Source organism: Lathyrus oleraceus, chromosome 4, assembly GCF_024323335.1.
Source record: "Lathyrus oleraceus cultivar Zhongwan6 chromosome 4, CAAS_Psat_ZW6_1.0, whole genome shotgun sequence".
In the NCBI taxonomy this organism is placed as follows: Eukaryota; Viridiplantae; Streptophyta; class Magnoliopsida; order Fabales; family Fabaceae; genus Lathyrus; species Lathyrus oleraceus.
In genome coordinates this window covers 93,086,164-93,112,016 of record NC_066582.1, presented here as the reverse complement: position 1 = coordinate 93,112,016, position 25,853 = coordinate 93,086,164, and the positions used below count along the sequence as shown (strand labels likewise).

Below are 25,853 nucleotides of genomic sequence, written 5' to 3'. Positions count from 1 at the left end.
AATGATACCGGATGCCACTCAATGGTCTTACTCCAATCTCACAAACAAAAACGGATATCGGATACCAATGGCTGGGTTTACACCAATCTCCTAAAACAGAACTGGATATCAGAGGCCACTCGATGGTCTTACACTAATCTCCTCAAAAAGAAAACAATGAAGAAATATGGAAGTCAACTGCCAGCTTGTGGGACTTAGGTTAACCCCACACATGATCATAGGAAAGCAAATGCCAACTTGTGGGACTTATAATTGCATCCTCTCATAAACAGATAAAATAAAACAGTAGATGTCAGATGCCAACTTGTGGGACTTACTCTAACACACGGTATGATCCTAGGAAAACAACTGCCAACTTGTGGGACTTACAATTGTATCCTCACATACAAACAAACAAGGCAATAAGCAAAGACAAAATGAGTGGCCAATGTGATGGTCTTATACTCACTTCCATATCATAGGAACAAATGCCAACTCGTGGGACTTACAATTGTCCTCAATGGGTAAACAACAATGATGATGTCAAACAGACAAAAGAGATGCTCATGCACTAATCACAATTGATGGTGATAAATGCATAACATATAGGCAAGCAAATGCACATAGAGCAAGCAATCAGTCCATGAATAGCAAACAGCACACTCTATAGCCAAACAATTGGGGGCTCACACAAGAGGGTTTGACTTTGAAAGTCCACTGTAATGGGTGAAGGTCGCTCTTAACCTGGCCATTGAGGGGCTCAGGTGAAGCAGATGAATAGGAGATGAGGGGTGTGCCTCATTGCTTCTATCTCAAATCAGAGAGAGCATCAAAGAAAGTGTGGGAGTTCAGAAAGTAGGAACTCTCTCCACATTATTGACTCGATCGGATCTTGGGTATTTATCTCAATGCTTCAACCAGGTACTGGGAGCAAAGAGAGGACACACTGAATAGTGGGGGATAGATTGCTTATCCCTACCTTCCACCAATTGCCTTACTTGAAGGACTTTTCCTGCTGAGGACAAATATAAACAAACACAGGCATTGCCTCTTAAGGAGGGCTTCAGACAGTTTGCCCGGTCAAATAACAGACCGGGTCTCCAGACTACATGAAGAAGAAATATTTATACCTCAAAAGCAAACGCTAAAATAGCAAAGCAAGCAAGTTCAAAGAACTTAGGCAACTAAAGTACCTGAAAAAAGTCAAACTCATTAGTAAACAAGTCAACAGTCAAAATCAAAAGAAATGGATAAACAGTCAACCACAGGAGGTCAACTGTGCAAAGCAAGACTCAAGTTACATGAGTCACCTACAAAACAAAAGGTTAGCACAATATAGACAAACAAACATCAATCAAATTGGTATGATCTTGGAAGCACTATGCTCAACCTGAAACAGATAAACTCAACATAAGTCCAAAGGACCACTAGGACTAGCCTAGGGTCAAACATGAAAGAAAAAGTCAAGGCAGCAAGGAAAAGTCAACTCAAAGTCAAAGTCAACCAATTAGAAAGCAAACACAATTGGGCCCACATTCAAATCATGCATCATTGTCATTTCATGGATATTTGAAGTCAAAACATGGCAAAGGAAAGCATACAAAAGTCAACAGAATGACTTGCATCAAAAGTCAACCTAAGCAATCTCAAAAATCATGAAATAAATCACACTCAATCCTAACATCTAACATGGTATACATGTAAAATTTCAAAGCATTTGGATGAGAGGAAGGCAGGCAATTAAAATCATGAAGTCAAACCAAATTCAAGTAAGCATGGTGAAAGTCAACAAGCATGGGTCAACTTCAAAAAATCATATCAATTTGAAAACAGAAGAGAAATGAATGAGATTAACACCAATGCAAAGCTTGAGATGTCTAGTTATCACATATGAAGTTTCATGATCATACAATATGTTATGAGCATTTCCCAAATGATATGGCAATGTGTAGCACAAAAAGTCAACCATGGACTAGGCAAGGAAGAAAATCCACAATCAAATGGAAAACAGCACCATTAATTCCAAGAAAATTCACTCATCAACTAGATATATGACATATGATTCATGCAAAATTTGGGGTCAATTGGATGCAAGGAAGCATGTCAACAAAATTAGGGAAAATGCATGTTCATGTTGTGACACCAAATGTACACTTCAACTTCAAAAAATCATAACCAGCAAACCACAAATGGGAAATCCACAAACTTTATACCAACATGAAGGTGAACATGTCTAGTTTCATCACAAAAAATTTCAAGCACATTGGATATAACATCATTATTTCACAATTGAAATGGTAAGATGTATCAATCATGCACACATGTTGGGAGAATAATTGCCATAAAAAATCCAGTCAACGAAAAAATGATTAAAAATCATAATTAAAAACTAGACTCAATCATGAACATCATGGAAAAATTCTCATAATTTTTTGATGAAAAATGAAGGAGAAATTAATTGGTGAAGATGAGGAAATAATTGAATGAAGCATGAACAAAATGCAATGCATATGGGGTCAAACAACCAATAGAATGTTGCCAAGCACAAAGCCCAGCGCCCCATTCAATGGGCCAACACATGGGGACAAGCGGCAGACAGGCTGGCGCACCCAATCATTGGGACCACTAACGTGTGCCCCCTAACGGCCAACAAACGCAATAAATGATGCTACCCTACACAATGCTAAAAGCCAGGCTACAAATGGCAGGACCTGGCCCGCTGTCAAGTCTGCTGCCCCCTCTTTTTCAGAAACATTCGCAGGGGCAATAAATGAGCTGCAGAGAATTAATGCAAAAAGCAGAAAAAGGTCTGCGCTTGTTCCAAAAGGTGGGATTTTTGGGATTCAAAGTGGGATAACAGCCAATCACCATCCTTTCTTAAATAAAAGCCACATGCACCGAAAAATAAAAAAAACTAAAAATTCAAACAGCAAGGCAAAATGGAATTTAGGGTTTTGGCTTTACTGTTCATCATCATCAACCATCGTGAAAAACATCTTATCCCAGAAATGAACAAAAGACACATCATTGTGACCAACACGCCATGCATATCAACATGCTACCATCAGAATTCATTAACTCAAGCTAACCATTAAGAAATCATGCAAAATGATAATAACCAACAAACTTTAAACTCAAGTTTCTAACAGTACAGTTAACCATTTTCGATGATTCAAGATTCATTGGAATCAGCAAAGAAGGACCTACACATGGCATAGCATCATTTGGGAAAATAAGTGAATCAAAATCTTACCACAAGTGAAGCTCAGTGGTGATGCATTGCTTCCTTGGCCTTCAAAGCTCGAAACAGATACTCATGAAGCTTCTACAAGGTGGATAGAGGATGGACTTTGGCTCAACAGCATGGATTCCAGCTCAAACACGGTCTGCCATTGTTGAAGCTTGAGAAAGAACAGAAGGTGAAAATGGTTGTACAGCCGGTGTTTGATGCCACAAATCACTTTTAGATGATGTCCAAGTGATGAATCAACCAAGGGTTACTCGAAGGTTTTGGCCATTTTGTGCAGAAAATCAATTTTTGGTTCAGATGCAAATTGAGAGAATGGAGGTTTTCTGTGTGTTTCCAAGTGGTGGCTAGGGTTTAATTCAGCAGAACAAAGCCCTTATATGTGCTGTTTAACAAGCCTTAATAGAATGGTAAACTTGTTTAGCTCAAAAATCACTAATTGCCAACTTTGCTAATTTGCACATAAGTGGGAATGGAGGGTGTAGGCTGGTCGAAATGGGCTTTAGGCATGCTGCAAAAGACTTATTAAAATGCTGTTTGTTGTTTGTTTAAGAGTTGCTAGCATTGTTTTACTCTTTGAAGCCAATTGCACTTTTGCTAAACTTGCAAACATGGAAATGGAGGGTGCAAAACCCTGGTCGAATTGGGCCTCAACAGGCTGCACAATGGCTTGTAACTCCACTGTTTTTGGTCTGCACCATGCATTGTCAACTTGTTTTTGTTTTTAATATGCCATTTGCAAAATTGCACCAATTTATACCTTTGGCCAAAATTATGACATAATGATGAAATGGACATGAAATTATGCTTGGAGCAAGTCACAAATATGATATCAAGTGAATCCCAATTGGCCAAATTAAGAAAAAGTCCATAGATCAAAAAGTCAACTATGAGTCAAACTTGGATTTTTAAAGGAATAGGTCCAAAAATGCCATTTTGATTGGCAAGGTTTTAGGTCATGAAGTTTATATTTTTGGAAAGAGGATGAAAAATGTGGTTTGTAGGAAAAAACCCCACCAAATTTGGCCTTATGGTTTGGGAGATATGCTCAGTTGAAGTTCAAAAATTGATGAAAATGAATTGATCATATCTTGACAACCATACATGGGATTTGGGAGTTCTTGGACTTTTTGAAAATGGGAGAACAAGATCTTCAACTTTCATGTTGGGCAAAAATTCATTTGGAGCTTGTATCATGATGCAAGTTGAGGATCAAGAAGTTTCTATTTTTGGCAGTTAAAATTACAGGTCCAGTTTCTATTTTGGGAAATTTTCTGATTGGCTTGATATTCTTCCATGATGTTGATTCCCATGACATATGAGACCTACTAGGACATGAATAAGCTCCTTCAAACCAATTCCATCCATCAAATCCAAAGAATCAACCACAGTTGACCAACTTTGACTTTCTAGGGTTTTGGACTTGACTGTGCACTTCTGATGAATTCCAAACCCTAGTTCCTTGAGATTTTGACTTCAAATGATGTCCCAAGACATATGAACTCTTGATAATTGACCATGGTGCCCAAATTCCACAAGAATGGCCACCATCCACTGTTTTGATTGACTGTTGAATATCTAGGGTTTCTGACCTGGCTTTGCATTGATTGATAACATCTGAGCCTTCAACCCTTGACTTGAACATTTCAAATGATACTCCAAGACATGTGAACTTGTAGGACAAACCCTAGGACCTTTGCTCCTTGAGAAACAACTTTGCTTGGTTGGTTGACTGACCTCCTGATCAGTTTGACCTAATTCCTGCTTGCTTGCTCTTGAGGCAACTGGGGACAATGCAAATGCTATGCAATGTATCATGATATGTTATGACCTAATATGAAATGGTATGTACAATGATAGGTGCAAATTTGAGGTGCTACAAGTACATCCCAGTTGTTTGTTTCCACACCGGATATTTTTCTAAAGAGGTCGAAGGCGTTTATGTGCCACTGTGAGTTCGGAGGTATTCTTGGGTGGACTTGGCCTCCTACAGGGAAGTGTAGCATGGCACTCAACTGATCTTGGTATAGTGAGTACTCGGTGTTGAACATGCGGAAATTTGCGGTACCGGTTAAGTACTCGTCTTCACCGGTTGGAGTGGTGTATGAATAGGAACTTAAAAATTCTAAGGTGAGTGATGGGTAGGTAGGTTGATTGTGTGTGCAAAGAAAGGTTAAACCAGCAAGTTGAAGCATCCATTGCACACCTTGAAGTAAGCCTAATTCTTGTAAACAATTTAAATCAGGATACCTGGTGGAGACGACACCTCGTTGTTGAAACCGATCGAACTGCTCCCGTTGATAATTATCATCTTCGGATCAAAAGATAATATTTCCGAACTGTTGGTTTTCCGCCATATTGATAGTTGGGTTGAAAGAAGGAAAGAGGATGCAAATGTATTTGTATAGAGTGGTTTGTTGGAATGATGTGGTTTAGGGAGAAATGGAGTGTAGGTATTTATAGGAAAAGTTTTTGGAAGTTGGAAGAGGAGTGGGTGAGAGAAAAATAAATGTGGAGGAATGTGAGTGGGATGGAGTAAAGAGGTGAATGAATGGGGAAGATAAAAAGGTGGGGGTAACGGTCGTGTCCCCAACGGTCACCAATGTTCACCTATTCTGAAGTTGTCACGCTTGTGACGGAAGGTGTTACGGGCGTCACATGCACTTGCGTGACGACCGTGATGGATTGTGTGACGCTCGTCACACCAGTCAGCTTGCAACGGTCACTTACGTGGGTGCTTCATAATTTGTTATTATTATTTTATTGTTTTTATTTTGTTGTTGTTTATGTTTATTATATTTTGCTATTGTTATATTTTTGTACTGCCATGCATGCTACTCTACTACACACTATAGTGTATAAATATTTTTTTTTCTCTAATAGGCTATGTAAGTAGCATACAGTAAATATCATTATTGATAATTGTAGATATTGCATAAATCAAAATAAAATTTAATCAATAATACAATAGCTTCATAAAATAAAGATAATGTAACATTTGAAGGTAAAAGAAAACATGGAAAAACAAATACTAAGATTAAAACAATGTTAAACGAAACTATAGATTCCCTAAAACTAAAATTAATTGACTAAAAACTTCTAGCCACTTGCAGGATATCTGGCCGGAGGGGCAAAGGAATTGACATGGTGTAGCAACTCATGAAATTGATTTGTCATACTACTCATGTATCCCAGAAATCCATGTCCCGTATTAGTTAACTCTTTTCTGATGGCATCTTGTTCTGACCTCAAGGCTTGAATGGCGGTGTTGTAATCAGTTCCGGGCATATGATGTCTAAGATCAGGTATTGCCGATTCTGCGGTCGGGATAGGATGAGGTGGAGAGGCAACATCATGGTAACCTGTAGGTGTCTGTGGATCAGACTTAGCATAAGGAATCTGGTCGTCACAAATCTCATAGTCTTGGATGGATTCAATAGATCTAACAGGGGAAGGTATTCCATTCAGGTTGTAGAGCCAATTATTTCGGTTATGGACACTAGTCATCGGACTAGGCATGGTGAATAGGTAGAAAGCTTGGTTATTAATTATTAGTTCAAACTCTTCAGGTCCAAGGTTTCCTATAAACATAGTGTTGAAGAGGAAAGGTATATTCATAGGTTCAATGCCACAGAAAGGGTTCAAATCAAGCATGGGTTAGCGCAATCCAATAGTATTAGCAATCATGGTTATTAGTCCTCCTATTAGGATCAGTGCACGGCCAGCTTGAATAAGGCGGTCGAAGCTCGCCAACATATAGGTGGCACCATTCACTGGACGGTTCTGAGAAGCACAAAATATTATGAAGAGTTCATCACGTGATACTGTGGTGATGTTTGATTTCTTCCCAAAAAGAGTGTGTGCTAGGATCTTGTGGAAATAACGAAAAGTTGGGTTATGTATGTTTCCAGAAAGAAACTCATGTTCCTCAGGGTTGTCATTACCCGTCAAGCTTCCCCAAAAATGTTCAAGCTCTCTATATTAAAAAAGGTCTTCTTGGCTCATGGTGAATGTATCAAAAGAGGTAGGGAACCCTAAAAGGTTAGTAAAGTCTTGAATGTTAAATTGATACTCCATATTGAACATCCTGAACTGAATGAAACCCCGGCTTATTCCTTTTCCATGGTTTGGTAGATAGATCAGGGAGCTAAGGAATTCTAGAGTTAGCCTCCGGTAAGTAACGAATTGTCTTCGAATAGGTGTGGTTTCCCACCCTATTTGACTTAGCAGAGACAGGACACTCTCTCTTAGTCCAAGGGCAGTCATTGCCCAATCATCAGCATAGAAACTTGGGTGCATCTCTCTCGCTGCTAGTTCTTCGAATTTTTGTCTCTGAGCTTTCCCTCTGAATTTGATACCCATACGCTCAATTTGTCCCATATTAGTTAGTGTTAACTAAAGAAAAGAAAAACAAGAATTTAGTCAGGATTTGGCCAAATGCCGAAAGAAGAAAAGAAGAAAATTTTAATTAAAATAAAGAATACGGAGAATGAAAACTAAATAAAATTAAAAAAGAGAATAATCAAAGAAGAAATAAAAAAATAAAAAAATTGTGGGTTGTCTCCCACGAAGCGCTTTGTTTAATGTCGCAAGCTCGACATAAAACTAGTGAATGTTAATCTATAGATTTAGGAGACAATACGTCTAATTTCAAGACTTGCGAGTCTTCATTGTTTTCATCATAGTGATAATGTTTCAGACGCTGCCCGTTTACAATAAATGTTTCCATAGATTTTCCCTTAATTTCCACAGCTCCACTAGGGAAAACATTAGTGACTTGGAAAGGGCCTAACCATCTAGAGATTAGTTTTCCTGGGAATAACTTAAGTCTAGAGTTGAATAAAAGGACTACATCGCCTTATTTGAAGGTTTTTCTTGATATACGTTTATCATGCCATTTTTTCGTTCTTTCCTTGTAGATTCTGGCATTTTCGTAGGCGTCTTGTCTAAGTTCCTCTAATTCGTTTATGTCAAGAATTCGCTTTTCACCAGCGGCCTTATAGTTTAAATTTAAATTTTTAATAGCCCAATAGGCCTTATGTTCTAACTCTACCGAGAGGTGGCAAGATTTACCATAAATAAGCCTAAATGGGGTTGTTCCTATGGGAGTTTTGTAAGCGGTTCGATATGCCCATAAAGCTTCGGGTAATTTTGATGACCAGTCTTTCCTTGAGGTGGCGACTGTTTTTTCCAATATCTGTTTAATTTCTCTGTTAGACACTTTCACTTGTCCACTGGTTTGAGGATGGTAAGGTGTCGCCACTCGATGTTTTACGCCATACTTAAACAATAATTTTTCGAGTATCCTAGATATGAAATGCGATCCACCATCACTGACTACTATTCTTGGGACACCAAATCTTGGAAAGATTATATTCTTAAAGAGTCTAGTTACTACTCGTGTGTCATTTGTTGGAGAAGCTATAGCTTCAATCCATTTTGATACGTAGTCAACCGCTACGAGTATGTACTTGTTATCGAAAGAAGGTGGAAAAGGTCCCATGAAATATATTCCCCATACATCGAAAATCTCTACTTCCAAAATGCCCTTTTGTGGCATCTCGTCACGTCTAGATATGTTTCCTGTGCGTTGACATCTATCACATTTCTTGACAGCAGCATGCACATCCTTCCATATGTTTGGCCAATAAAGACCGGCTTGTAGGATTTTAGAGCAGGTCTTGGATGTACTTGCGTGTCCACCATAAGGAGCGGAATGACAATGTTGGATTATACTTTCTATCTCTTCTTCAGGTATACACCGACGGAAAATACCATCGGGGCCTCTTTTGAAAAGTAAAGGGTCGTCCCAATAATAATATTTCATTTCATGGAAGAATCGTTTCTTTTGCTGGTAGGATAAATCAAGTGGAACTATTCCGGCAGCTAAATAATTGACAAAGTCGGCGTACCATGGTGTAACGTATACAGCCAAGGTGGTCTCTACCTGTTTATCTGCTCTATTTTCTTCCAAATTAGCTATAAGTTTATCGTACGAGAAGTCATCATTGATTGATGTTCTTTCCGGTTCCAGATTTTCAAGTCTAGAAAGGTGATCTGCTACTATGTTTTCAGTTCCTTTTTTATCTTTGATTTCCAAATCAAATTCTTGTAACAACAAGATCCACCTTAGGAGTCTAGGTTTAGCATCCTTTTTTGTTAAGAGGTACTTAATGGCAGCGTGGTCAGTGTAAACGATTATTTTAGCTCCGACCAAGTAGGAACGAAATTTATCTAGTGCAAATACTACTGCTAAAAGTTCTTTCTCGGTCGTGGCGTAATTCATTTGCGCTTCATCTAGAGTTCTACTCGCATAATATATGACGTGAAGTTTTTTATCCTTTCGTTGTCCTAAAACAGCGCCTACGGCGTAGTCACTTGCGTCACACATTATTTCGAATGGTTCATTCCAATCCGGGGCCTGCATTATGGGTGCGGAGATCAATGCTTGTTTAAGCGTTTGAAATGCTTCTAAACATTTATTGTCGAAGATGAATTCAGCATCTTTCATTAATAATCCGGTTAAAGGTTTAGTTATTTTAAAGAAATCCTTAATGAATCGTCGGTAAAAACTGACATGTCCTAGGAAGCTTCGTACTTCTCTCACAGTTTTCGGAGGTTGAAGGTTTTCGATTACTTCTATTTTGGCTTTGTCTACTTCAATTCCTCTATTTGATATGATGTGCCCTAAAACAATTCCTTCTTGTACCATAAAGTGACATTTTTCCCAATTAAGTACTAGGTTTACTTTTACACATCGTTCTAGAACTCTTTCTAGGATTTCAAGACATTCTTCGAAACTTTGCCCGCATACGGAAAAGTCATCCATAAAGACTTCCATGATGTTTTCGAGAAAATCGGCGAATATTGCCATCATGCACCTTTGGAAGGTTGCAGGAGCATTGCACAAGCCAAACGACATTCGTCGATAAGAGAAGGTACCGAAAGGACATGTGAGCATTGTCTTTTCTTGGTCATCAGGATGGATTGGTATTTGAAACAAGCCTGAGTAACCGTCCAGATAGCAGAAATGAGAATGCTTTGCTAATCGTTCTAACATCTGGTCTATGAATGGTAAAGGAAAATGATCTTTTCGGGTTGCTTTGTTTAGTTTCCTATAGTCAATGCACATTCTCCATCCCGATTCGATTCGTTTGGTTATAGTTTCTCCTTTCTCATTTTCGATAACTGTTATACCTCCTTTCTTTGGTACTACGTGTACAGGACTAACCCATTTGCTATCGGATATAGGATATATGATACCTGCCTCTAATAACTTCGTTACCTCCTTCTTCACTACTTCACTCAGGATCGGGTTTAATCTCCTCTGATGTTCCCTAGAAGTTTTACAGTCTTCTTCTAGCATGATACAATGCATACAAATAGAAGGACTTATCCCTTTAAGATCGGTGATGTTGTATCCTAGTGCGGTTGGATATTTTCTTAAGATATGTAGGAGTTTTTCGGTTTCGAGTTTTCCTAGGTCTGCATTAACTATCACTGGTCGTTCAAGTTCTGAGTCTAGGAATTCATATCTCAGATTTTTGGGAAGTGTTTTCAGGTCGAGGGTTGGTTTCCTAAGGCATTGCGTAGTATCCGGTGTTATTGCGAAACATTGGTTTAGTCTGTCTTCTGCGCGATAGTCAGACAATTTGTCATTTTCTAACTCTGTTTCTTTTATGCACTCGTCGATGATATCCATGAAGTAACATGTGTCATCTATTGCAGGTGCTTTCAAAAATTTGGAAAGAATGAACTCAATTTTCTCTTCTCCTACTTCGAAAGTGAGTCGTCCTCGTTTTACGTCTATGATAGCACCGGCAATTTCTAAGAAGGGTCTTCCCAGTATAATGGGGGTAACTTCATCTTCTCTTATGTCCATAATTATAAAGTCGGCGGGAATGTAGAATTGACCTATGCGCACGGGAACGTTTTCAAGAATTCCTACGGGATATCTAACGGAACGATCTGCTAATTGCACAGACATTTTAGTTGGTCTTAATTCTCCCAATTCCAGTTTCTTGCATATGGACAAGGGCATAACACAGATACCGGCTCCTAAATCGCATAGAGCTTTGTCTATGACAAATTTTCCTATGTGACAGGGTATAGAGAAACTACCAGGATCTTTAATTTTAGGAGGCATATTCTGGATTATAGCGCTACATTCAGCAGTGAGTGTAACGGTTTCGCTATCCTTAAGTTTCCTTTTATTAGAAAGAATTTCTTTTAAGAACTTAGCATATGAGGGCATCTGTGTAATAGCTTCTATAAAAGGAATGGTGACGTTTAGTTGTTTCAGTAGGTCAACAAATTTTTTAAATTGGCCCGCGTCTTTGGTTTTAATTAGCCTCTGAGGATAAGAGATAGGTGGTTTATAAGGCGGTGGAGGTACATAAGGTTCCTTCTTTTCTACGGTTTCCTTATTACTCTCTTCCTTTTCCTTAGGTTTATTTTCTTCCTCAGTTGACTTTTTAGAGTTTTGGTTTTCAATTCTTGGATCAGATGGTCCTTCTACCTCTGTTCCACTTCTTAATATAATTGCATGAGCATGGCTTTTCGGGTTAGGTTGGGGTTGTCCAGGAAATGTACCAGTTGAGGCAGCAGTAGGCGCTTGTTGTTGAGCTACTTGTGAGATTTGTGTTTCCAGCATTTTGTTATGGGTAGCCAGGGCATCTACTTTACTTGCTAGTTGTTTAATTTGTTCGTTAGTGTGTACATTCTGGTTTAAGAAATCTTTATTGGTTTGCTGTTGAGAAGCTATGAAGTTCTCCATCATGATTTCCAAGTTGGATTTCTTAGGAACGTTATTGTTAGGCGTAGATGGGGTCGGCTTTTGATATCCAGGAGGTATAGGTGGGGCTTGACTGGGAGCCTGTCCTGGTGCGTATAAAGCATTATTACTCTTATATGAAAAATTAGGATGGTTCTTCCAGTTTGAGTTATAGGTATGCGAGTAAGGATTTCCTTGAGCATAGTTCACTTGCTCTGCTTGGATTCCTGTTAGGAGTTGACAATCTGTAGGAGTGTGACCTTGGATTCCACAGACTTCGCAATTTTGAGTTACGACAACCACGGTGGCTGGAGGTGATACATTTAAACTTTCAATTTTCTGGGCAAGAGCATCCACTTTTGCATTAACATGATCAAGGCTACTTATCTCGTACATGCCAGTTTTCGTTTGAGGTTTTTCTACCATTGTTCCGTCGCTTCCCCACTGATAGTGGTTTTGGGCCATGCTTTCGATAAGTTGATAAGCGTCAGCGTAAGGTTTATCCATAAGCGCACCACCTGCGGCGGCGTCTATCGTTAATCTTGTGTTGTATAAGAGACCATTATAAATGGTATGAATTACTAACCAGTCCTCTAAACCATGGTATGGACAAAGTCTCATCATGTCTTTGTATCTTTCCCAGGCTTCGAAAAGAGACTCGTTATCTTTCTGTTTAAATCCATTTATCTGGGCTCTCAACATAGCTGTTTTGCTTGGAGGAAAATATCAGGCAAGAAAGACTTTCTTCAACTCATTCCATGTGGTGACTGAGTTGGAAGGAAGAGACTGAAGCCATCTTCTAGCTTTATCCCTTAACGAGAAAGGAAAGAGACGAAGTCGAATTGCCTCTGAAGTGACACCATTAGCTTAACAGTATCAGCGTATTGGACAAATACGGATAAATGAAGTTTTGGATCCTCGGTAGGATTTCCAAAGAATTGATTCTGTTGCACTGCTTGTAACAGCGAAGGTTTAAGTTCGAAGTTGTTTGCTTCGATTGCGGGTGGAGAAATACTCGAATGCGGCTCATCTTGCGATGGAGCGGCGTAATCTCGAAGGGCACGAGCTGGTTCTGCCATCTCGGGTATCGGCGAAGGAAGAAGATTTTTGAGATCAGGAATTTCGATTGGAGGAAGATTGTTTGCTGCACGATACTCTCGAATTCGTCATAAGACTCGGAGATATCGTTCAACGTCGTTGATTCGTAAGTAGTACGGTTCGCCTTGTGAGCGAGTATGTGGCATACAAATCAACGAAAAACAAGGGAAAAAAAAATAAAAATTGCCTTAGTCTCTACAGCGTAACAGAAGAGTTACGATATCGACTAAATAAAAGTCCCCGGCAACGGCGCCAAAAACTTGATCGCGACTTTATGAGTCTATTGGGGTATTAACTGCAAGTGCACAGTCTAATCGCGTAGTAATAAAAGATATCGATCCCACAGGGACTTAATGAATCGATATACCGTTTTTCTTGGGTTACTTCGTAAAGCTAAGGCGGATGATCCTTTGATGATTAGGGGGGAAAGTAAAACTAAAATAAGATCTAGATTAAATATCAAATAACGCGGATATCGGTATGTAGTTCGTCGTAATTAGGGAATCAAATCTTCGTTGGTTTCTTAGTTTTAAAATAAATCTTTTCATTAGACACTATTGATTAAAAGCCTTTTCTCAAACTCTCGCTCTGTTGAATAGACTATGATTTTATATTGACGTACGCTTTCACTATTTAGTTAAGTCCAAAACCACTTTTTGAAAACAATAGAATCTGTAGAAACTCTTTTTAAGAAAATGCTAACCATTTAAATACCCTTGTCTCAAACTCTCGCTCTATTGACTTAGATTATATGATTAACTTAAATGCTTAACTCTCGTCCTCACATTTAACCTTTAAAAATACTTTTTGAAAATGATTAGAATTTAATTAACTCTAAAAATTGTTTTCGCCCTGATTTAAAGTTAGTGTCCAATTTACACTGTCCAGTTAAAAGCTCAAACCGTCGTTCTATTGATTTTAACTTCTTTATGCTTTTTACTCTCGTACAAAAACTTTGGTATTAACTCTGTAAATTGAGACCATAAAAAGAGTGATTATGTTTTTAAATAAATTTAAACCAACTTAGTTTTGATTCCTTCATTCCGCTTACTTTACATACCGATATCTAAGTTTATTTAGCCGGACATGCTAAACAAGCCTAAACAATAATTATACTTAAATACAGCCATATCAGACAGACAGTATAGATAAACAGCAGTACAGAGCATATATAGATTAAAACAATAAATTGATGAACCTATAAAATTAATAGAAATCTTGATTGTTCCTAGCTTCGATGCTTGAACACTCCACCACAAGCCGGTTGGATTTGTTCGTCACAATCTTCGATCAGACAGTAAAATAAAGGCGAAGGAATAAAATACTATGATCTAACGTAAGGTTAGATCCAGTAAAAGTTACACAATAGTTTCCGGTGTAGAAACTATTGTGGGAAAATTAATTGAATGCTTTCAAAATTGACTGGAAAAGTAAAGGAAATAAAAATTGCTAGGAAAGTAGAGTGCTGGAAAATTAAAAAGTAGTAAAAATAATGCACGGTGTCGAAAACTGGAAAAAATTGAGAGAGCTCCAGGGTTCCATAATTGGTCCTATTTATATCCATCCATCAAGTGACCGTTTCTTCCAAAGTCCTTCAGTAGGTTTTGTCAAGCGTCAACTGGTCAAGCGAAGAAAAACGTGAACGTGCTTCTGTTACGCGTCAAAGCCAAAAATATAGGAATGGGGGTGTGACGCCCGTCACACCATGTGTTGCGCTCGTAACACTTAGCAGGGGGGCGTGACGCTCGTCACACCTTGTGTGGCGGTCGTCACAACATCACAGCGCCTCTCCTTGTAGTTGTGGGCTGGGCTTTAGTGGATTGCTTTTTATCCTCTTTTTGCACCTCCTTTTCTTTCTTTTTCACGTATGCTTCAAATAATGTTACCTGAAATAAATAGAAGGAAAATACCAAGTAATATCGAATGATATGAAATAAATCGAAACAAATAATAATATAATTTAATTAAATCGAGTCTAAAATGTGATATAGTTTCATGTTATCAAAGTCCAAGGGATATAATACAAAAGATGATAGCTTCCTTAAATCTTTCAAGTCGGGACATCTGAAACTGTACTTCTTAGTGTTCCTTCGTCCATAATCCATGGTCTAAAAATGATTGCAAATAATACCTCAGTTCCTTAAAATTTTCGGGTGATGAATGTTATGATGCGCATGAATTCATGAATGCAAAAATCACAAATAAGGGATCACACACAAGGAAAACAAACAAAGGTCAAGGGATGAACCAAGTCATTGTCAAGATCAATCATCCATTTGGGTGGATTATGGTTTACACCTTATCAACACCCAAGTTCCATTGATATTGACAAGACTTGATTGGATCAACCAAGAATCAAGGGTTTGTTGTAAGTCACGAGCATGGAGTCTGAGTAAGAACCATCCCAAAGGATTGAACTAAGGATAAAAACATGTAGATCATGTTCTAAAAAGTTCCCAGAGTCTTAATTCCATCTATCGGATATTACAGATTAAGATGAATGACTCATCGACCCATAATATTCTCAAGAGAAACTCGTCTGAGTGTAGTATCGCGTAACAACTGTTATCAAGTCTATACTTGAACAGTCTCCACACTACGTCCTAAATAGGCCAAGAGGGGGTAAAATTTCTATGGTCCTCAGCTTCTTGGACCAAAATTAGAGATAGTAATGCCTAACCATAAATACTTGTGTGACATTTCCAAATCCAAAAGAGTCTCCACTGAACAGATGGATCTCAAGCCAACTTGTTAAGGACTAATCCATACAATTCGAACATGACTATACCGTCCTCTTATCTTAATTTCACTCAAGTTCGGGTTAGAACTTATTTCACCACTCAGAGATCACCAAGCACAACAAGCAGATTATATCATACAAACAAATATACAAACATCCCATATATACAATTATATTCACACAAAAAAAGTAGGCTAAACCCACTGGAGTCTACTCCCCAGTAGAGTCGCCACTTAATTCCTATAGCGGTAAATTCATGATTATCAAGCTATGGATAAGCTAGAGATCAATAAAACCAGAGTCACCATCGCGCTTTTATTGTTTCCAAGGGAAAAGGGAAAAGTACGAGCAAAACCCAAAAGTAAGAAGTTTTCAAATCAAAACTAATAAAATATCATAGATTACAGGTAAGGGGGTTGGTTACACATAGGGAAGGTGTTAGTAGCCAAAGTGTCCTAGGTTTTCCTAGGGAGCCCTTTTTTGTGTGCATATGTATTTTGTAGAAAGTGATGTTTACAAACAAATAGAATAAGGGGATGAGAAAAAGAATTCATTAATTATATTTTTATGTTTGACAAGACCTTCAGACTTGTGCCTACGTACCAACATAAATATGAGGGATCAAAACCTCGTAGTTCGTGATACAAATTTGAAAGTAGATGCATTGCTTTTAACAAAGTTTAAGTTTGAAAGGCACAAAGGCCTAAAAATGATTTGAATGAGTTAGTTCTTTTTGGATTTTTGAAAGTTTAGGTCAAGTATAATTAAGTTTATTTACAAGTTTGATTAAGAAAAGAAGTTTGAAAATACAATGGCATAAGGCCAAAGTGTCTACTTTGCAAAGTTATCAAGGTTTAGAACAAAGTAAGTTCAATCAAAGAAGATTTTAAAAAGGAGGGAGATATTTTGAAATTAAATAAATAGAGAGGAGATGAAGAGACTAATCCTATGAACAAAATTAAAAGTTAAGGGTTGAAAAGATCTTACCAATGGGTAGCAATCCAATAGACAAGATTGTCAATAGAAACCCAAATTCCCTTGGACATTTAGAATCAAGCAACACACAAATGCAAAAATATATCTTGAAGAGCAAGGCTTAGCCACTTCCATGATCTTCTTCAAATTAGCCCATGTAGCAGAAGAATTCCACAAGTCACAGGTTCAAAATAAAAGCTTCACAATGATCATGATGCAGATGAACTAAGAGAGGTCTTCAAAGAGTATCAGATGAAGTTTCAAATTGCAAGCACTTGGTTTCACAAAAGTTGGCATTGGCCAAGTCCTTTAGCATGGGGAGGTTGCCTATATTCTAAGTCCAATTTGTCCAAGATCAAGCCAACAGTCCACACAAAAGTTTTTAGGGTTTTTGTTATTATGTACATTAATGGTCAAAGACCACACAGACAAACAAAATATACACAAACAAGATATATCACACAATATGGCCCAAATGGACAAAGTGAAAATTGAATTAACATAAACAATCAGAATGGTATGCATAATGGAAAATGAATAGAGACTAAAATTAAATTGCATTAAAGTAAATGGCTTGAAATTAAATGTTAGTTGTTAATGAGTTAGAAGTTAGTATTATCTTGCTTTTGCTTTTCATTTTTTAAGTCATTCTTTGGAGAACACTCAACCCACTTATCACAAGCATGAATCCTTAAACTGAGACATTTTCAAAGTAAGGAAAAAAGACTAAGTTTCCACACAATACCATGAAAGAGGGGAGACTTACAATCTCACTAACTAGAATGATATGTCTTTTGTGTCAAAATTTAGCGCTATGTTAATCAATCGTAATTGTACTTATGTAGAAGTCATAACTATTTGAGGTCAGGCAATAGAATTTTGGTGTTGATGCATGTTAGAGACATAGTATGATGAACTATGCTCATGAAACATACCAAACACAAAAAATAATATGCAAAAGAGGTGGTCTAATCCTATCCATACTTATGTCAATTTTGCAATCAACTAGCCTTAGGATTTAGAGACATCATAGGCCAAATGAGATGAATGCATAAAGAATGGAAAATAGATGAAGAGGGAGGGAAATGGATCAAAACTCAAATTGGTCAAAGGAGGACTTTTACCAAATTAATATCATTCATTCATTTTGGGAGATGGAATGCACATTCCATCAATCCTCTAAATCCAATTATATGAACTCCACAAAGTCAAATCAACCTTGACCAAGGCCTAACCACAAGAGTCAAACTTAAACAAGTCATCACAAGAGGTCAACACAATTATTTGGCATTTACTCAAATTAAAAATACTAAAATAAGGCATTTAAATTAAATATGGTTTATCAAATTCCTAAAACCTCATCAAAACACCAAAGAAATGGCCATGAGATTTATCATAGGTCAAACAAGGTCAAAGGACCTTGAGAAAAATATTTGAATTTTTATGGTGAAACTCTCATATTTTTTGGATCAACATTAAAATTAATATGAATTAATGAAAATCAAAGGAATAAAAAATAAAATCCGAAAATCAAAAAAACGTGGACCACTTGATATCCTTCATTAACTGATGTGGCAGATCAAGTGGTTTCAAACGCGTGTTTCACCAGACACACGAGTCAGCGCGTTATACCAATGGTAATCACAATGGACGCTCAGGATTAAAACATTTTGAAAGGATCTTGTGGATGGGAGATGTTCCAACTCACCGCCGGAGCCAGAGCTCCAGTCTTCTTCTCTGGTGGACCTCACCGGACTGGTCCACCCTCAACCATCACCAAAATAAAAAAAGGAGGACATGATCTGAAAGAAAAAATGGCGTAGAGAACGAATCAGACTTCAATTTTAACTAAATCCAAATATATAAAAAGATATAAGGAGTTGAATTTTGAGGTGTGTCAACTGAGTTGCTTCCATTTGACCTCTAAGCAACTCAATCTTCTTGCCTACATTGGTAGGACTTCAGACAACCAAAGATTTAAGAGAATTGATGAGAATTGAGTGAGAATCTAAGAGATGAAGTTTTTTGAAGATTACCTTCAATGTTGTGCAGAACTTGAGGTTGCTTGCTTCAAACACGATCTGATCACACTTGAGAAGCTTGTAGGAAGTGATTAGCAATGGTGCAAGGCTTTGGATCCTGGAGTTCTTGAATCTCTAACAGTTGAGATTCAAACTAAATTTCAAGTTGAAAATTATTAGGTTTTCCTTTAGAATGAGAGGGTTTGGATTGGGGGGCAAAGCTGGCGCGTAAGGTGTGTTTGAAATGAGCTCAGAGGCCTTGTATTTATAGCATTTGGGATTGATAATTACATACTTTAAAATTTTCTAAATTTGGCAATGTGATGCACAAGCTTGCATGGGCGTGTACAGGCCCATGAAGCAATCCATTTTGATCCAATTGCAACTGTACTGAAGTTCAAATGATGCTTGATTGGCAAGGCAAAGTGAAATAGAGTTTTGGACATTTAATTTCCTCCAATGATGCAGTTCTGTTAAAGCCACGCTCATCCCTAACAAACTTCACCCAAAATGCATGAACTTGGGTGCTTTGGAAAGCTTGGATCAAGGGGAACAAGGTTGATGTTGAACACTTTCATGTCATTTGGATTTATAATGATAGAGTTATGCATTTTTGAAGTTTAGAAAAATCATTTGTTCAATGGTATAGGTCAAAAATGACCTATAATGTATCCTCATATCACATGCTCATAAAAGTTGAATCAGCTCTCACTCCAAACATCAAAGTTGAAGTAGACACCTTGAATTTGATTATGAAACTTGGAAATCTTTCATCTCATAAAATTGAGCAAGTTATGGCCTTGGGAAGTTGACTTTCAAGTTAGGGTTTAAACAAAATGACCTATAATGTTTCAACATAAATATGATTGTCCAAGAAAAACTAGCTCTAGGTCTCAACATGAAAGTTGTTTGGAATATCATTTAGAGTAACTTTTCTCTTGGAATCATTTTTATATGGTGAAAGGTTTAGGAGATAGGGTCTAGGGAGACCCAGTTTTGATGAGATGAATTCATCTGGCCAACCACCATCAACCAACCTACTAACCTTCAATTCCTTTGACTTTCTTGGCTCATGGGAAATCATATATGCATAAGATGATTAATTTTGAAGTGTCCCTTGAAAAATTTGATCAATTGGTGAGATAGCTTGTGGGAGAAGTTACTCAAGATGCCCAGTCAAACTAGGGTTTCCAAGGCAAATCAATCTCAAACTTTTGAAGAATACTTGATAAATATAACATGTAGAGATCATTGGGACTCATATATGGTGCTTATAACCACTCTTGCATCAATCCATGGTTGTGCTCTTTGACCTGAGGGTCTCAAACCCTAGATATGAACTTGATAAATCAATGGGATCTTGCCCTACCTAAAAAGAGTTAGGCAAATACAAAGACATATTTTTTTGGTAGTTTGGTTAGTAAAATGATAATATACAAGTATGATACAATCACATGGTGCTTGGTGATCTCTCCCAAAACAAACCCAATGAAATAGGGGTAAGGAGGATGCCAAGGTATGATCCCAATGCTAATGCATACGATGAAGTTTCATGAGGGATCTTAGGGTCAAAATTGGGTTCTTACAATTATCCATTGAGATCTTTGACCAAATGTTGAAGAAACTTTTTGAGGAAGTCACACAAGATACCTAAATGAATTAGGACTTCCAAGGCAACCAAGCTTCAAACTCTTGATGAATTATTGATCAAAATTTCAATTAAAGAACATGGTGATTGTAAAACCTCAATTTTGACCCTAAGATCCCTCATGCTTTTTATCATCATATGCATTGGGATTACATCTTGGCATCCTCCTCACCCTCCATTCATTGGGTTTGCATTGGGAGAGATCACCAAGCACCACTTGATTGTATCATATTTTGTATTTTATCTTTATTTACTAACCAAAAAACTAAAAATATGTCATTGTATAGTTTAACTCTTTTGTAGGTAGTGCACATGCTCACCTTTGATCTATCAAGCTCATATATAGGGTTTAAGACCCTCAATGCAAGGAGTTCAGTCAAGGATTGGTTTACTATGGCTCTAAGCTTCATATATTAATCCCCATGATCTTCACATGTTATTTTGATCAAGAAATCACCAAGAGTTTGGATTTGGTTCGCCTTGGAAACCCTAATTCATTTGGGTATCTTGTGTGACTTCTTCGACAATTGATCAAACATTTCAAGTGATACCTCACATTTCATCATATTATGCATATATGATCATTTATGAGTCCCAAAGGTCAATATAATAGCAATCTAGCAAGTTGGTTCATGGTGGTTGACCAGAGGAATTCAACTAATCAAAACTAGGGTTCTCTAGACCCTATCTCTTACAATTTTTGTCATATGAAAATGATTCCAAGAGAAACGTTACTCTAAATTACATTACAAATAACTTTCATATTGAGGTCAAGATCTACTTTTTCTTGGAAATTCATTTTGTATGGTGAAAGATTATAGATCATTTTGTCTAAACCCTAATTTGAAAGTCCACTTCCCAAGACCATAACTTTCTCAAATTTTATGAGATGAAAGTCATTCAAGTTGCATGATCAAATTAAATATGTCTACTTCAACTTTGAAGTTTGGAGGAATAACAAATTCAACTTTTAAATGCATTTGATATGAGGAGACATTATAGGTCATTTTGGACCAATGTCGTTGAACAAGTGACTTTGCTTAACTTCTAAAATGCATAACTCCTTCATACTAAATCTAAATGAGGTCAAATTTGTGACCATTTTGAGGCACTTTGAGATATCTACACATGTGATGAAGGAACTTTTCTCATTTCAAGCACATATAAAAAGTTAGCCAAGGTGGAAGAAGTGAACATATGGCTTGACACATAGAAAAAAGTTTGATATGTTTGATTTTCCAAACTTCCACCTCAATATTCATCATGATCCAAGCTTCAAATGAAAAAGTGTTCAACATGAAAGTTGTTCCACTTGATGTAACCTTTCCAAAAAGTCCAAATTCATCCCATTTGAGAAACGTATAAGTGACTTGCGCATGGCTTAAATTTGGATCACCATTTGGCATAATTGAACTTGCATGGCTTGCTAACATGACTTCAACAATGTTTGTAAACGATTTTGGACCTGATTGAATGATTACATGGGCCTATCACACGCACATGCATCCATGAAAGGCTGTTTCTATTTTTGAAAGTTTGAAACAAGTGTGCAAATATCAAAGGCTTTGGCTATAAATAGAAGTGTATATGCTCAGAACTAAGGACCCTTGCACGCAAGCTTTGAATCCCCAACCCTAAACCCTCCCACTCAAAGGATAACCTTGTAGATTTCCATTGGAAATCGAGTTTGAATCTTCACTGTTTTGAGATTCAAATCTCCAAGAGTCCTGCTTTCTTTTTTATTCAATTCTACTTTATCAAGCATCTAGAGCAAGGCTAAGTGAAGTTGGAAGCAAGATCGTGGCCATCTGAACCTACAGTGGAGGTGATATTCTCATTTTTCTTTTCTTCGATTCTCACTCAATTCTTCATAATTCTTCTAGAATTTTTGTTGTCTGAAGTCCTACAAATGTAAGAAATAAGATTGAGTTGCTTTGAGGTTAAATTGAAGCAACTCAGATCATGATCCTCAAATTTCAACTCCCTGTTGTCGCATTACGCGAAAAACCGGCGAGAAAAAGAAACAGAGCCGCCACCGTGCGTTATTTATCCCAAAGGAGGGAAAGGAAACGCTCGAAGTAAACCTGGAAAGGAATGGTCTCGCGACCAGAGATTGATAGGATCGGGAGTCGGTTATGCGAAGGGAAGGTATTAGCACCCCTACGCATCCGTCGTACTCGACGGGATCCACGCTCAGAAAGAATAGAAGAAAGGTTGCTAAAGAAACTGCTCACAAACTGCACGCACGCTGGAATCAAACACAGACGAAAGACGGAAGAAACGGGACTCGGCAGGATATCGCATCCTGGGCCTACGTAGTCTGTCAGACACAGACATCAGAGTCGACGTAGTTCGGGGGAAGGGGAAATGTGCTCGCTAAGATGTCGCATCCTATGCATACGTATCTTCTCTAACCAGAGAAAGAATCAGAGCACTCGTAGCTCGGCTAACGCACACCAAATAAACACAAACACAAACAGGAAACTGACTGCCAATCGTTGGACTTACGTCAGACTCCACACAAACAGGAAAACATGGAAACCGAATGCCAATCGCTGGACTTACATCAGACTCCGAACCAACAAACACACACAGGAAACCAACTGCCAATCGCTGGACTTACGTCAGACTCCACACAAGCAAACAAGAGGGTTGAAAAAGAAAAAGGGCGCCCGGAGAGATCTGCTCATCTCCTGCCTACGTACCTCATCTGGTATGAGGATCAGGGCGACGTAGTTCCCCTTAACAGGGAAAGAACTTCTAACCTAACCAGAGACAAGGGAGATAACAAGCTTCTAGGGAGACTACGACTCGAGCCTAGAAGTTGTCATGCATACGATCCCTATGTTGAGGTCTCTATCCTAACTTGCACAGGAAGCAAGCTAGCCTAAACAGTACAATAAAGCAAACACAAGCACAAGAGAGCAAGCACACACACTATATGCAAACAATTGGCTCATACAAGGCTAGGCTGTAGAAACAAGCCAACTGGAATGGGGTGTTTTTAGCTCTTAACCCTAACATTGAGAGTTAGGGTGAAGCAGATGAAATGGGAAGTGAGGGTAAGACCTCACAACTCTTATCCCTGGCCTGGGAGAGCTTGACTCAAATAGAAAGTGTGGGAGTTCAGAATGTAGGAACTCTTCTCCACATCACTGACACAACAAGATCTTGGGTTCTTATTCAGAATGCATCAACACATGGTGTGAGCAAAGTGAATGACACAACTGAATAGCAGGGGATGGATTGCACATCCCTTTTATCTGCCAATTGCCTCTTAAGAGGACTTAACCTGCTTGGCACAAAATTAAATAACCACAAACATTGCCTCTTAAGGAGGGCTTCAGACAGATGCCTGCCAAAGTAACATGACAGGTCTTCGAGACTATATGAAGATCAAGGAATTATACCTCAGTGGTATGCCAACCACAAGCAAGCAAAGCAAAGTTCAAATGAACTTAAAGCAACTTAAGTACCTGTGGAAACAGCTAAACCAATCAGTACAAAATCCAGACAATAGTCAACAGTCAATATCAGACAGACAACCTAATATGCAACACATAAGCCATAAACACAAGTGAACCATCCTCAAAGCCTACAAAACAGCAAATGTTAGCCAACAATAACAAATGATCAAACTCAAATGAAGGAGCAACATCAATCATGGAGATGCACACTTGAACCTGAAATTCACAACTCAAATGGTAAGTCCAAACCACTAGGTCAAAGCCTAGGGTCAAAAATGGATCAAAAGGCCAAAACAGAACTTGATATTCAACATGGATCATATTTAATCAATCAAGAACAAGTCCCAAAAAGGACCAAACCAAAATCATCATACAAGTTCATGTAATAGGCAAGAGAAGTCAATGACCAATTCAAGGCACACATTTGAACATTAAGAATGAAAATTCCCAATCAAAACAGAAATAATTCAAATAATTCTGGAAAAATTCATGAGCATTTAACACACCCAAAACATCCATCATGCAAAAAATCAGAAGCATTAGAAGTCATTTGGTATGGAAATCAAATTGCACAAGTATAACAACCAAATGTGTGACACAAATTATCACACCATGCAAACACAAGCATAAAACAAAATTGATACAGGAGAAAAATACCAAATCAAGCCTCAAAGGTCCATTAATGTATCTAGAATCAGCATGTAAAATTTCAAGTCCATTGGATTAAAATCAAGCATTTCATGATAGGAAGAGTAAGGCAAGATCATACATGCACCTATGACCAATCAACCTAGAGCAAATAACATTCCAGCCGTGCACAACTTCCAAACTCATCATCATAAAAAACTAGACAAAACAAGGATCATTTTGCAAAAAATTGGGAGTGAATTGATGCATTTTTCAATTTATTATGATTTTTCTAAGTTAACAAAAAAATTGAAAGTCAAAGATGAACAAGCATGGAAAAAGAGGAGGGAAACACTAAAAATGAATTAACATTTGAAAACACGCGCTCGGCAGGGATCGAACCCTGTCCAGATTCAAAACGCGCGCGCGAATACCAAACGACGTCGTTTTGTCTGAAAACCCTAAGCCTGCCCAGAATCCGTCGCTAGCATGCACAGTATCGTCGCTAACATAAAGATTCATCATCTTCATCATGAAGAAGATGAATATTCATCCACCAAATTCCAGAAATTCCAGAAACGTCCAGAATTTGACAAAAATTACATCATTAGCAGGATCTTTCAATGGTGAGCAAGGATCAACAAACATTTAAGCTTAAAACATCAAGATCAAAAAGAATCGAGCATGAACATTTTTGCATCTCAAACTTCAAACGCGCATAACTCAATGAATACCAAACCATTTCACTCGATTTTTAGCTCAGAATTCTCAGCAAACAAAGATCTACACAAATATGTACATGAATTTGAGAATTAAGAGAGTCAAAAATCCTACCTCTTGAAGAGCAGGTTCTTGTTTTGCACGATACAGCACTCCAAATGATCCAGATCAATTCCAGAATGTTTGTAGAGATGATTGATGAAGAAATTGAAGCTCCAACACGTGTGAATCCAGCTTAATTTGAAAACTCCATTAACACCTTCAAGCTTCAAGTATGGTTGAATCTGGCACGAATTCTTCAAAATGCACGTTCAATCTCACTCAACACCACTCCATGATCATGAATTTACCAAGAGAAATGAGGACTATGTGAGAAATTTTCAAAATCGAGCAAGATGAAAATTGAGAGCAAAAGGGAATTTCTAGATCTGAACTTGTGTATTCTCTCCAATTCAGTTATGATTAACCTTATATATGTCCTCTTAATCAACCTGAAATCATGATTAGGCCAAAGCTAAATGAGATTAGAAGGATATAAGGTGCATGCACCAATTTGCA

At 37.9% G+C, this 25,853-nt stretch overlaps 1 non-coding gene across 1 annotated transcript; it reads left to right on the top strand.

Annotated features, from left to right (window-relative positions):
- The first annotated feature begins 12,594 nt into the window (after positions 1-12,594).
- Positions 12,595-12,701, top strand: LOC127077462 (small nucleolar RNA R71). The gene has a single exon (XR_007787273.1). It is a non-coding gene; the product is annotated as a small nucleolar RNA R71 (small nucleolar RNA).
- The last annotated feature ends 13,152 nt before the right edge of the window (positions 12,702-25,853 follow it).